A 12258-nucleotide genomic window follows, 5' to 3' on the forward strand; every position below is an offset into this window, starting at 1 on the left:
ATAAAACGTAGCATTTTCTGCTATACTACTTATTGCAAGTGGCAATTATCTGCACTTCAGTATCGAAGTACATTATAAAACAATACAACTTGAGTGTAAATGTTCATATTAATTAAAATGATTAAATAGATGCCATGGTTGACACCCTTATTGGGACAATAACTACCCTAACCCTACCCAACACTTTTATTTATTTTATTTTTTTAATTTTTGATTATTTCACTAATTTGTATTAAAAGGAAATGAAATGAGATAAATATTCTTGAATCAGAGGTAAAAGAGGATGTGGTGAACTAATTCTTTTATATAGCCTACAAAAACAGTATTTTACTACACTTTGGACTGTCGCAGTGACAGTCTTTTTGCAGTAAAAGATTTTGATCACGGGCCTTTTTCAACAGAATAATGTGGGACAAGATGGCGGACAGCAGTAGCCACACAATATTCACATTCTGATTGGTCAGATCGCCTGCAATCAAGCTCTTAGCGAGTCTGCCATTAGAGTTCAATTCCCTTTTCCTTTACAACTGTATGAAACCGATTCTCTCAGGCAAATGGGCGAAGAGCCCCAGACGTGTCCATAAGAGTAAGAGTACAGCATATTTTTGTCAGCTCTGATCACTTCCCATAATGATTCAATTCTCTGAGCATTTTGTCGGCCGCTTTGGTCCAGTATTCAAACATTCCAGGTTCCAATCCTAGTTGTCTTTTTTTGCAGTGAATATCGTATCCATAATCAGGCATTGGACACCCGAAAGAAATGTGCCTCTGGCCTTATGTAAATATGGGTGTAAACATTCTTGGATGATCAATTTTAAAACATTTGCTTTCAGTTTGATGTTAATATGATATCCAACCAGGAGAGGTCACTATAGTTTCTCAGAAAATAAGTGTTTTTGTTTGTGTGGGTTTTTTTTTTTTAAATCACACCACTGCGCAAATAATTGGGACACCAGAGTTGCACTTGCCTCACATTTTAAAAGTAAAATTCATTGTCAACGAAACATTTTTTTCCCAAATGCATGAAATGTTTTAACTAAGCTATGTTCTCAGGGTTTCCGTGGGAAAAAGTCTTCAGCTGATTTGTTTAATTCTTAAACTGAATTCTTTATCCGGAGCTGGGTGGTCTACAACGTCCCTGGAGTGGACAAACATTTTATGGTCCTACGTCTTTCACGGAGGATATAAATATAGATACATTTAGACCAATTAAAAGTTGTTGCTATCGGGATGTGAGGATATTTTCAACCAGCATAGCAAAATTTGGTGGGAGAATTCAAATGCGAATATCTAAGAAACAAGCATTTTATTAATGGCATTACTAAAAATACATACAGACAAAGGGCATAAAATAATAGCCTACATAAATGTGCCTTATTAATTAGTTTAGTTTCTCGTTGCCTTTGCTTCAGACAGCTGCACTCCCTGATGTGTTTAGTTACGAACAGGATTCTTGTAAATCACATGATCATGCTGTTTTTGCCAAGATTTCCTTTTCTCCTATGCTCTTCTCTCTTTTTTCTTACTCAGTTCAATGCCCAATTCTGTGAAGGTGGGAAATAGCCCTTGTACGCCGAGTTAGTAGCTGTCCTAATGGAATAACACATATATGAACAAGTACCACAGCGAGATGATCTGCCCTTTGTTTTTGCGTTTTTGTTTTTCTTTCAACAGATGCGCAGAGACCCACGTAAGTACTAGAATTACTTTTTAGAATTACATTTTACAAATGTTTCTTGTTCTCTCACTGCGTATGCTGTTATTCACGTGTAGATGCCTAATTGTTGCACCAAATATAATTCATGCGGGGGTAGAAGAGACTGTGAGCGTGCAGCTTCATGGAGCAACTAAAGCAACTAGTATGCAGCTGTACTTTCAAGACCAGATCTCTCAAATAATTGTGTCCGAAAAGAAATCTATAACCCTCAACGATGGCAATGCATACCAGGCTTTAGTGAAACTTAAGGTATGTCTGTACACTTCATATTTAGTAGTTTAAAAAAAAAGTGTGTTTTTCAACCTCCAACGTCTTTTCTAACTCATGCACCTCAGGTTGATCGTAGCTTGTATGGAAGTGCAAAAGTACAAGATTATGTTCAACTTGCAGCCAAAAGCAGTGACGTCTTCGTGGGCCAAAACGATGTAAAAAAAGCCAGCATTTTTTTGTCAACAAAAAGAGGGTACATTTTCATCCAAACAGACAAGCCTATTTATAATCCAGGAGAAACCGGTACGATAATCACTTTTGTATTTATTGTTAATGTTTTTTTCTTTTACTAAATCTTACTAGTTTATAGTTTAATATTAAAATGTTATTCTCTGTTTCTTAGTCAAATACAGAATCTTCATCCTAGACAACTACATGATGCCCTTAAAGGATGAAATCCATGTTCAAATAATTGTAAGATGTTTCTGTCAGTGAGGAAATTCAAAATTAAGAGTTACCTGGAATGAGCAAGCTTTTTTTTTTTTTCTTTTTGCAGAACTGCAAAGGCTTTATTGTTTACAATCATATTTTGATTTCTGACCAAATTTTGGAAAAAACTATCACAATACCAGAAGTAGAGCAGTAAGTTAACGGCATGAACAATATATAAACACTAAACAACTAAACAATAGCACGCACTAAATAAAGTGTGTATGTACCTGATTAAAGCTTTGGTTGTTACATATGTAATACATACATATCATATATTATACAATGGGCAACATTACAATATGGAGGACGGCTGTGTCATTAATCTGTGTAATTGTGTTTATCCTTCAGGGCAGGTAAATGGAAAATCTTCGCGTCATATAATAAGTACCCTGAATCTACCACATCATTGGAGTTTGACGTCAAGGAATATGGTAGGTGTTATGAAACTCCACGTGCAACTATTCTAATCATTTTTATTTTTTCACTTGTTACTTTAACCCTTAGAAATGGCATTTCATTCCTTATAGTTTTGCCTACCTTTGAGGTTACCATTGAGGCTTCACAGCCTTACCATATTTTGAAAAGCGAGTCCTTCCCATTCAACATCTCTGCTAGGTATGCACTGTCACATGTTGATTTGGTTTGGCGTTGACTTGAGATTTTGTCATGCTATTCATCAGCTTTTGGTGTTCTCAGGTATACTTATGGGAAGGGGGTCAGCGGCATAGCATATATTCGATTTGGATTGATCGATGAAAAGGGTAATAAGATGTATCTTCCAGGCACTGAAAAACAAATAGCAGTAAGTAAATCATCAGAAAAAAAATTATTATACAAAATACATAGCTCTCTGATATTTATATGTGCTTAATTTGATCTATTTGATAGCTGTATTCTGCTGTTACATAGGTAGAAGATGGTACTGCAATAACCGAGGTACTCACTGAGGACTTAAAGACAGCATCAGAAAATAACACTCATGGCCATATAGAGGGATATTGTCTTTATATCGCCGTCTCAGTTTTGGAAAAAGCAAGTGAGTCATAAACGAAAAAGCAGTCTAATGATTCAATTAGAAATGCATGCAATAAAAAAAAAAAGTCTAGTTACAAGTGCAAAATTATAGTGCTGAAATAATGTTTATTCAGTTATTCAAGTGGTATTCAAATAAAGTTACTTTTCATCTGCAGATTGACATGAAAATATGTTTAATGACTGAAAATGATATCACAATGAATATTCATCCTTATTTTATGCAGGTGGCAATCTGGAGGAAGCTGAAAGTTCTTCTGTGAAGATTGTGACATCCCCGTATGTTATTGATCTGTCAAAAACCAAGGCATTTTCACTCCAGGTGGCATGTTCTCCGTTTTGGTATGTGACCTAAAGCATTTCCAAACTTAAATGTGTTCTTTTTCATACCTCTAAGGGCCTGGGAATGGAATTAAAATATAATAACTTTAGTACCTCATCTTTACAAATATTTTTTGTAATTTCTTTTAATTTTTTTTCTTTTGCAGGCCACTGCAACTTATCCAGATGGCAAAAGAGTCCCAAACTTGAAATTTACAGCCATTGTTACAATAGACGGATCACCCGAACAGATTCTGAAAAATGAGGGCTGGGGAAATGAAGTGGGAGATGTAGCCATGTCCTTTCAAATACCGGCACAGGCTAAAAATTTAGCTGTAACGGTAAGATTTCACGTTTAGCTAACAGTTTTCTCACAACTGCATACAATTACATTATTTTGAATCAGCTATCAACAACAATATAAATTTTCTTGTGTTCTTGTGGCTTTGATATTGGCCAGTCTGTTTCCAGGACTAAAACTATTAATTCAATAACTATTACTTTTGCAGGTATTTGCAGAGGGAAGTGACCAGGAGGTCATTCGTAGCGATAAAAAGATGACGGCCACTGCAACAAAACCTGAGGGAAACAGCTATCTTAGTTTAGAAGTGAAGCATCAATTCCTACAGCCTGGAGAGGCCTTGAAAGTCACATTAAGGGACATTACACCTCAGGGTGCAGCAAAACCCACTTTTATTTACTATATGGTAAGAACGATCATCTTTGTTCTTCTATTTTTTTATTGGGGTTACCAGAGAGCAACACTGTTCAGTCTAATGTCTTCAAAATAATTATTTCCCCAACAGCTTTGGAGCAAGGGACAAATTGTGCAGATGGAAAAGGTGTCTAGAACTGAAATCACGACTGTTAGCATTAATGTCAATGTGAAGATGGTGCCTTCTTTCCGCCTGGTCGCCTATTATTTTACAGGCTCTTCGCCAAGAGAAAAGATAGTGGCTGACTCTGTGTGGGTCGATGTGAAAGATGTCTGCAATGGCAGGGTATAATCTTTCAGAATCCAAATACGATAAAGTGCTATAACTTTTATATTTGATTGATTTAGGATGTGTTTTCACTCATATACCATTTTGCCTGTAGGTAGAAATTGATCCACTACCTGAGATAAAACCCGCAACAAAGTTTGCAGTGAAAGTCAGAACAGATCCAGGGAGTAAGGTGGCTCTTGCAGCAGTGGACTCTGCAGTTTATATTCTGAACAAAAACAAGCTAAGGCTTCAAAAGGTAACACGTTTCTGATTATGCACAATGGCGAACCCCGCAAAATCATTTTGCACGCTAGGCTGGTGTACTTCTAAAAGTGTTCCATGTATTTTTGCTTGTGATGGAGATCATTTGTTTTTACCCACAGGTGTTTGAATATATGAATTCATATGACCTGGCCTGCTCGATCGGAGGAGGAGAGGATTCCAGTGCTGTTCTGCAGAGAGCTGGGCTAACGTTCATGTGTAACTGTGATACACAAACCCCTTTACCCAGAGGTAAAACATATATAAATAAGTATTCAAGAGCCGTGCAAGAGCATAAACGTGTGTTTTTGCTTGTTCACAGAGCATAAGTGCTACAGCTTGAAACCCCAACCTCGCGTCAGAAGAGCAGCAGACTATGTAAAAAAATACAATGAAGTCGGTAAGATGCGAAACTAGATTTGAGCTCTCGTTCCTTGCATAATTTTCTTTTTAACCGCATGTCAAATAATGATATCTTCACCACAGTCAACAGATTCAAGAACCATGACAGGAAATGTTGTTTTGATGGTATAAAGCCTAACAAAATGCACACGTCCTGTGAGGAGCGTCTCAAAAGAGTAAAAGAATCGGATAGCTGCCGTAATGCTTTTAAACAGTGCTGCGAAGCTGCAAATGAGAGGAGGAAGAGGGAGAAGTTGGAAAACAGAAAAACCAGCCTTGGAAGAAGAGGTAACATTCGTCTTGCATAACTTCTCGGAAAGGGGTTCTGGATCAAAGCCACATTATTGCACAATTGTGCAATGATTATGAGCAAGTTATCTAAATCAAACCAGACAAAAAATGTGAGAGAGTATTAAAGCCAGTTTAGTATATTTTAATAATAATAAAACAATACGTTTTGCCTATGTTAATGCTAAATTGGCCTCACTGCTTACTCATAACCATGCGATCAATTTCAATATAAAAAATGTGACTGAGCCATTTGTCATTTTAGCACTCATTTATAAAATAATTTCAAATCATACAATTTATCATTTTAAATAATAATAATAATCATTTTATTATTCATGTTATTAAAATAATAAAATAGTTTTAGTGCAAGGAGTGGCTTGTCAAAGTTGCTACTTTCAAAAGCTGAACTCTTTATTTACTCTCTTTGTTTCTCACTGCAGTCACTGACAACAAACTGGACGAAATTATGATTAACGAGGACGCGATCTACATCCGTAAATATTTCCCACAGTCATGGATGTGGACAGTTATTGAAGCAGATAGCAATGGCATTATCAGGTCACCCTGGCTTCATTATTTTTCTGATAATGAGCAGAATAGATCAACAATAATGTCGTAAATATGCTTTGTCTTTTGTAAACTTTTAGACATGATGTAATTGCTCCTGATTCCATAACCACATGGGAAGTCCAGGCTGTGGGCATTTCTCTCACAAAAGGTTGAAAGTAACTCTTTTTTATTATTTTTTGAGATGTTTAGATACTGACCAGTTTTCCTTTTTTTTCTCCAGGGTTCTGCATTGCAGAACCGAAGCCCCTGAAGGTCTTCAAGGATTTCTTTTTGTCTGTCAACCTTCCTTACTCCGTGAAGAGAAATGAGCAGCTTCAGGTCAAAGCAGTTGTGTACAATTACAAGGAAGAGAGTTTAAAGGTAAATTTAATGAAGCTTTATTTACACATTCACATTTTATTATTGGTCCAGCTCCAGAACTTCTAGGTACTAGGTAATATATGCAGCGGTACAAGCCTCATAGGTGACATGCATGAAAAATATCAGTCTGTCAAAGTGATAGGGTTGAAATGCTGTATCATTTGACTCTGTAGGTAAAAGTGAAGATGGATAAGCAGGAAGGTTTGTGCACTGCTGGCGGGAGTGAAGTGAAGGAGGAGGTCATGGTTCCTGGGAACTCAGCAGTAGCTGTGTATTTCACCGTGGTGCCCCTTGTTATCAGAAATATACCCATCAAAGTCCTGGCTGAAGCCTCAAATAGTGCTAATGACGGAGTAGAAAAGCTCCTCCGTGTAGAGGTAAATTGTGTCAAGATGGCATACCCAGTAGTGTTAGAATAAGAAGTGTTCTTATTTGTGACCCTGGACCACAAAATTAGTCATACGTGTCAATTTTTGGTGTGTAAGAATAGGACAATATAAAAAAAAACATAAATATTGAGAAAATTGACTTAAGTTGTCCAAATTAAGTTCTTAGCAAAGCATAGTAATCAAAAGTTTTCATATATTTACAGTAGAAAATCTCCAGAATATCTTAATGGAACATGATCTTTGCTTAATATCCTAATAATTGTTGTCATAAAAGAAAAATCGATCATTTTGACCCATACGATGTATTTTTGGCTTAATGCAGCGACTAAAGACTAGTTTTGTGGTCCAAAGTCACATTTGCTATAATTAATTCAGTATGGCACTGAACTTGACTCTTGAATCCTTGTTTTAGGGGGAAGGGGAAATTGCCACTATTGACAGAACGTACAGCATTGATCCGAAACGTAAGAATGCAACAGGATTATGTTGTCACTACATCTATTCTTAGGCTTTTAATCACTGTTATAAAATTTCTGTCTTCTCGTATGCACAGTGAGGAAATTAGAGATTGCTATTCCAGACCCTGCTGATGAGATCCCTGGTGGGATGGACTCAGAAATCTCTTTGAGTTTAAAAGGTAAGGTGAGATAGATAGATAGGTAGATAGATTCATTTGATTGATATCCTTGCTCTTTCATAAAGTTTTTAAAAGAGATAATGACCCTATTATTTTGCAGGCGGGGTGATTAGCGAGTCGGCAGAGAACTGTCTAAACCTGGAGGGTATCAATAAACTCATTCAGCTGCCCACTGGCTGTGCGGAGCAAACTATGGTGAAGATGTCTCCTGCTATTTATGCCATGAGGTACCTGGATGCCACCAAACAATGGTTATCACTGAAAGCTGAACGCAGAGATGAGGCCCAATCAATGATCCAAACAGGTGCATTGTAGCACAGAAGTAAATGTAAAAGTTGCAAGGCAGAGGAGGAATTCTCTATGAAAAAAGTGAAAATTAATTGAACAGAGATAACAGCGGATTAAAACTTCACAAAACTTCTTTTTAAAAGTAATCTATTTAAAAGTTTGGGGTCAGTAAGACTTTATGGGAAGTTTTGTTTAATTATTTATTTTTGTGGCAAGAGGCCATGTAATAAGCAGGATAATGCACATCCAGCAGAAAAAAAGCAGTCTTATTCAGTTGCTCAGCAAGACTCTAAAACACAGATACACATGCTTTGTATGGAGGGGGATACTTTACAAATGTTTTTGCTGTAACCTTTGATACAATGAATGCATCTTTGCGGAATACAGCTAATAATTTATTATAAACCCAAATGTTTTAATAACAGTATTGCATGCATCATATAGTCGCATATAAATATAACTGTTGTTGTTAGGTGCTAAATATGCACAACTAATGATAGCATCTTGAAAATCACATACATCTTGTTTCATCTTCTCATGTAACAGGTTATAACACAGTCCTCACATACAAGAAAAGCGATGGTTCTTACGGAGCATTTCTAAAGACTCCCAGCAGTGTTTGGTATATTTTTGACTGTAGTACACACCACTTGCAATGTCATTGAAAAACGTGTCTGCTAAACGGTTAAAATATATTGAAATAATTATTTTATTAACTATAAGAAATCCACACATGAATTGAAGACTTTGTTGTTGTTGTTTGTCATGACATGCATTTATACAAATACAATGTTTTTTTGTTTTTTTCAACTTGTATACAATCTTTCCATAGGCTTACAGCATTTATTGCCAAGGAGCTGACAGAGTCTCGGGACATTATCAGTGTGGAAGATTCTTATATTCAGGAGTCCATGTCTTATCTCATTTCCAAACAGAAGACCAATGGTACATGGGACGATCCTAATCAACTGTATGACAGAGGAATGAAAGGTATAGCCATAGCATTATTTGCCAGTGATGGTCGCCAACAACGATTAAACAAAAACAAATATTTCTCCTCAGGAGGAGTTGGACAGGCAAAAGATGATGTTCCCTAACTGCCTTCATCCTTGTTGCAATGAACCGTGCTTTAAAAGTGTACGAACTGGGAAGCGACACAGAACTGGTAATATTTACCCTAGTTGCAAAATATATTCTCTAGTACTGAATAAGCAAACCTGTACAAACCTCTGTTTATTTCAGAGAGTAGCAATGGATAAAGCAAAGACCTACCTTGAGGGGACAGCTGGACGCTTTGAAAAGTCCCTACTCTCTTGCAGTCACAGCTTATGCCTTGTCACTGCATGACCAGCGAAGTGCAGGAGCCCAACAAACATACCGAAAGTTAAAAACATAGCTAATTGTGAAAAGGTCAATAACATATTACCTGCATTTTCACATCTCAAATTCTTTCTATTACGCCATAAACTACTTAATATATGCAAAAGATAAATTGAATGTTCAGCATCATATAGTTTTTGTCTTCTTTCTATGTAGAAAAGTGTTTCTGGAATGCCAAGGGTGACAGAAGTAAGGCAGATAAAGCTAACGCTGCATCTGTGGAGACTACAGCATACGCTCTGCTCAAGCGCACTGTCCTTGCCAGGGACAAGAGCACTGCTAAACAGGCTGCGAACTGGCTGATAGAGCAGCGTAAATATGGTGGTGGATTCCAGTCCACACAGGTGGGTTGTGGTATTTCAACCATTAAACGATTCACGGTATTTTTAATTGACCTTTACGCCAAAGATACGGCCCTCTCACAATTTCACACAGCGAACAATACGTTACAGAACAACAAAGAGCAAACTGCCATGCATCAACAGACAAGACAGAGCATGTTACGTTAGGTATAATGAAAAAACTATTTTTAAAGCAATTAAAGCTATATTTATGTGTGTTGTGACAGATCACTGTAGCTCCTCAGTTTAAGCAGCAAGTTAACCAAATATCTCCAGCTTTGCTTGTTATAACATGAAGGTATCTCATGTCAACCAGCGGCTAGACCTCAGTACATACAATTTTGAAATTCAACTCCACCAGTGTTAAACTACTCTCCTGTGTGGTGAATGCCGGATTCTGCGTTATGATTGGTCAGATCGCCTGTCAATCAGACTCCTGTGAAGCGTTTGTCAAGTTAGTCAATATTAAAGTTTTAGGTCAGTATTTTCTTTTAATTATTGCTTTTATTTAAGGACACATTAAATTAAATGAACACATTTATAATGTTACATTTTCAAATAAATGTTCTTTGAATAAAATAAAATGCAATACACAAAAATATTGAGCAGCACAAATTAACAAATTTAACTTTGCATCGCACAATTAAATTACATTTTTAAAATATCATAGTAAGATTGAACAATATTATTGTTTATACTGTATTTTTATTTAAATAAATGCAGCCTCTGTGGGGTTTTTTTTATTTATTAGTTTTACAAACTTTTACAAACTTACTAAACAGTAGTGTAGCCTTTTTCTTCAGATATTAGGAGTTTCACAAATATGAAAATAATTAAGTCATATCTGGTGGCGACGGATCCTACACAGTTATATGTGTTGTATTATGGACATTTAAAATAAAATGTTCTCACTTATAAGTAAGAATATAAAATATGACCCAGGCTGTGAAATTCCAGCTAAAGTCAGTGTTTTCTTCATAAAATCATACTTCATGTAATAAGGTAAAGAACATCCTGTGAAAATGTAAAAGTTATATTTATAATATTGATGGCCCGTCAGAATTGAAATCGTATTGAATTTAATGGTTTAAATCAAATGTTGCTTTTATCTCATAATTAGATTTTGAGAATTTGACCTGGATTTCACAAAGAGGGTCAATAAACATTTAAATGTGAAAGTGTGTTTGTTTTTAGAGTGGTCATAGTTGTTTCATGGCTTTGTTTTTCTGTTTATCCCGTGAAGCTGATTTCACAACCTGTACTGCATAAAACTCTATAAAAAAGACGTCTTGAACTCGTCGGAAACGCGATGCGCTGCAGGCTACACAAAACACAAATTAAAATAGTACAAAACAAAGCAGTTGTAGTACATGCTTTGATGGGTCGTATATAAGGGCATTTGTGCAGACAACCTATACATACGGACATGTTGCAGTAAAATAATAGCTTGAAGGCCAGGCCCTTTTGACAATTGAGCATTTTTAAACTTGCTGCCCATGTTTACCATCTTTTGTTTTTGGTTTAGTTTTTCAGCTTGCATTAATCTTTAATTAATACATTTTATTTAATTATAGGACACAGTCGTGGCCCTTGAGGCTCTAACAAAATACAGCATGCAGAACAATGATGTAGAAGACTTAAATCTGAGGGTGGAGTTGTGCCTTGCAAATGGCAATAAACAAGATTTACACCTGACCAAATATAATGCACTCACTGCAGCAGCTGTTAAGGTAAGACACGTTGTTTACAAACAGTTTTTGAGTTCTAAGGGTTGACAAACCTGCATACAGTATGCAATCTGGAAAGCGGTACTTGCCAGACACTTCTAGTTACTAGAAAGTTTAAAAAAGAAAAATTGAAACGTTATATTAATGTGTTTATATATATGTATATGTATATATATATATATATATAATGTATATGTATATGTATATGTATATATATATATATATATATATATATATATATATATATATATATATATATATATATATATATATATGTATATGTGCACTTGTTCTCACAGGTCAGAAATGCTGGTAAAGTTTCATAAATGTTCTAGGAGCAGGGCGTGGAACATTAGCAGTGAGACATTTTTTCCTGGTTTCATTCACTGTTGATATATGATCTTTTAGTTTATGGCATTATGAATGCAATTTTTCTCATCACAGGTTGTGCAGACGCACAGAACTATGGTAGAGAAGGATGAATCGCATCTGTGATCTGTTTCACCTTAGTGTTACAGTGAAAGGAGAGCTGGAATACAGTAGCAGTAAAATATCATGGAAGAGTCACTCTAAACAAGAAATTAGGTCTACTTACATTTAAATGAATAATTGCATACATGCATTTTACACTGTACTTATATTTTTAAAACTACCCATGTGTCACTAGTACATCTGTCATTTTACATTTAGAATTACACTATTGATCCATCTCTTACACTTTGCTGGGTACCTTTAACCTACCCATACCACCAAAACCTGTCCCTAACCTTACCCATATCCGACTTCAAAAGCAACAAGTGTTTTGCAACACAATATAAACACAATAAGTACTTATTTTTAAGTGCATAATAGTT

The 12258-nt window shown here is 35.9% G+C and overlaps 1 pseudogene; it reads left to right on the forward strand.

Annotated features, from left to right (window-relative positions):
• Positions 1-1646: 1646 nt before the first annotated feature.
• The window catches only part of LOC122358682, an 11175-nt pseudogene continuing 563 nt past the window's right edge, over positions 1647-12258 (forward strand).

This window comes from Puntigrus tetrazona, chromosome 15 (assembly GCF_018831695.1).
Source record: "Puntigrus tetrazona isolate hp1 chromosome 15, ASM1883169v1, whole genome shotgun sequence".
In the NCBI taxonomy this organism is placed as follows: Eukaryota; Metazoa; Chordata; class Actinopteri; order Cypriniformes; family Cyprinidae; genus Puntigrus; species Puntigrus tetrazona.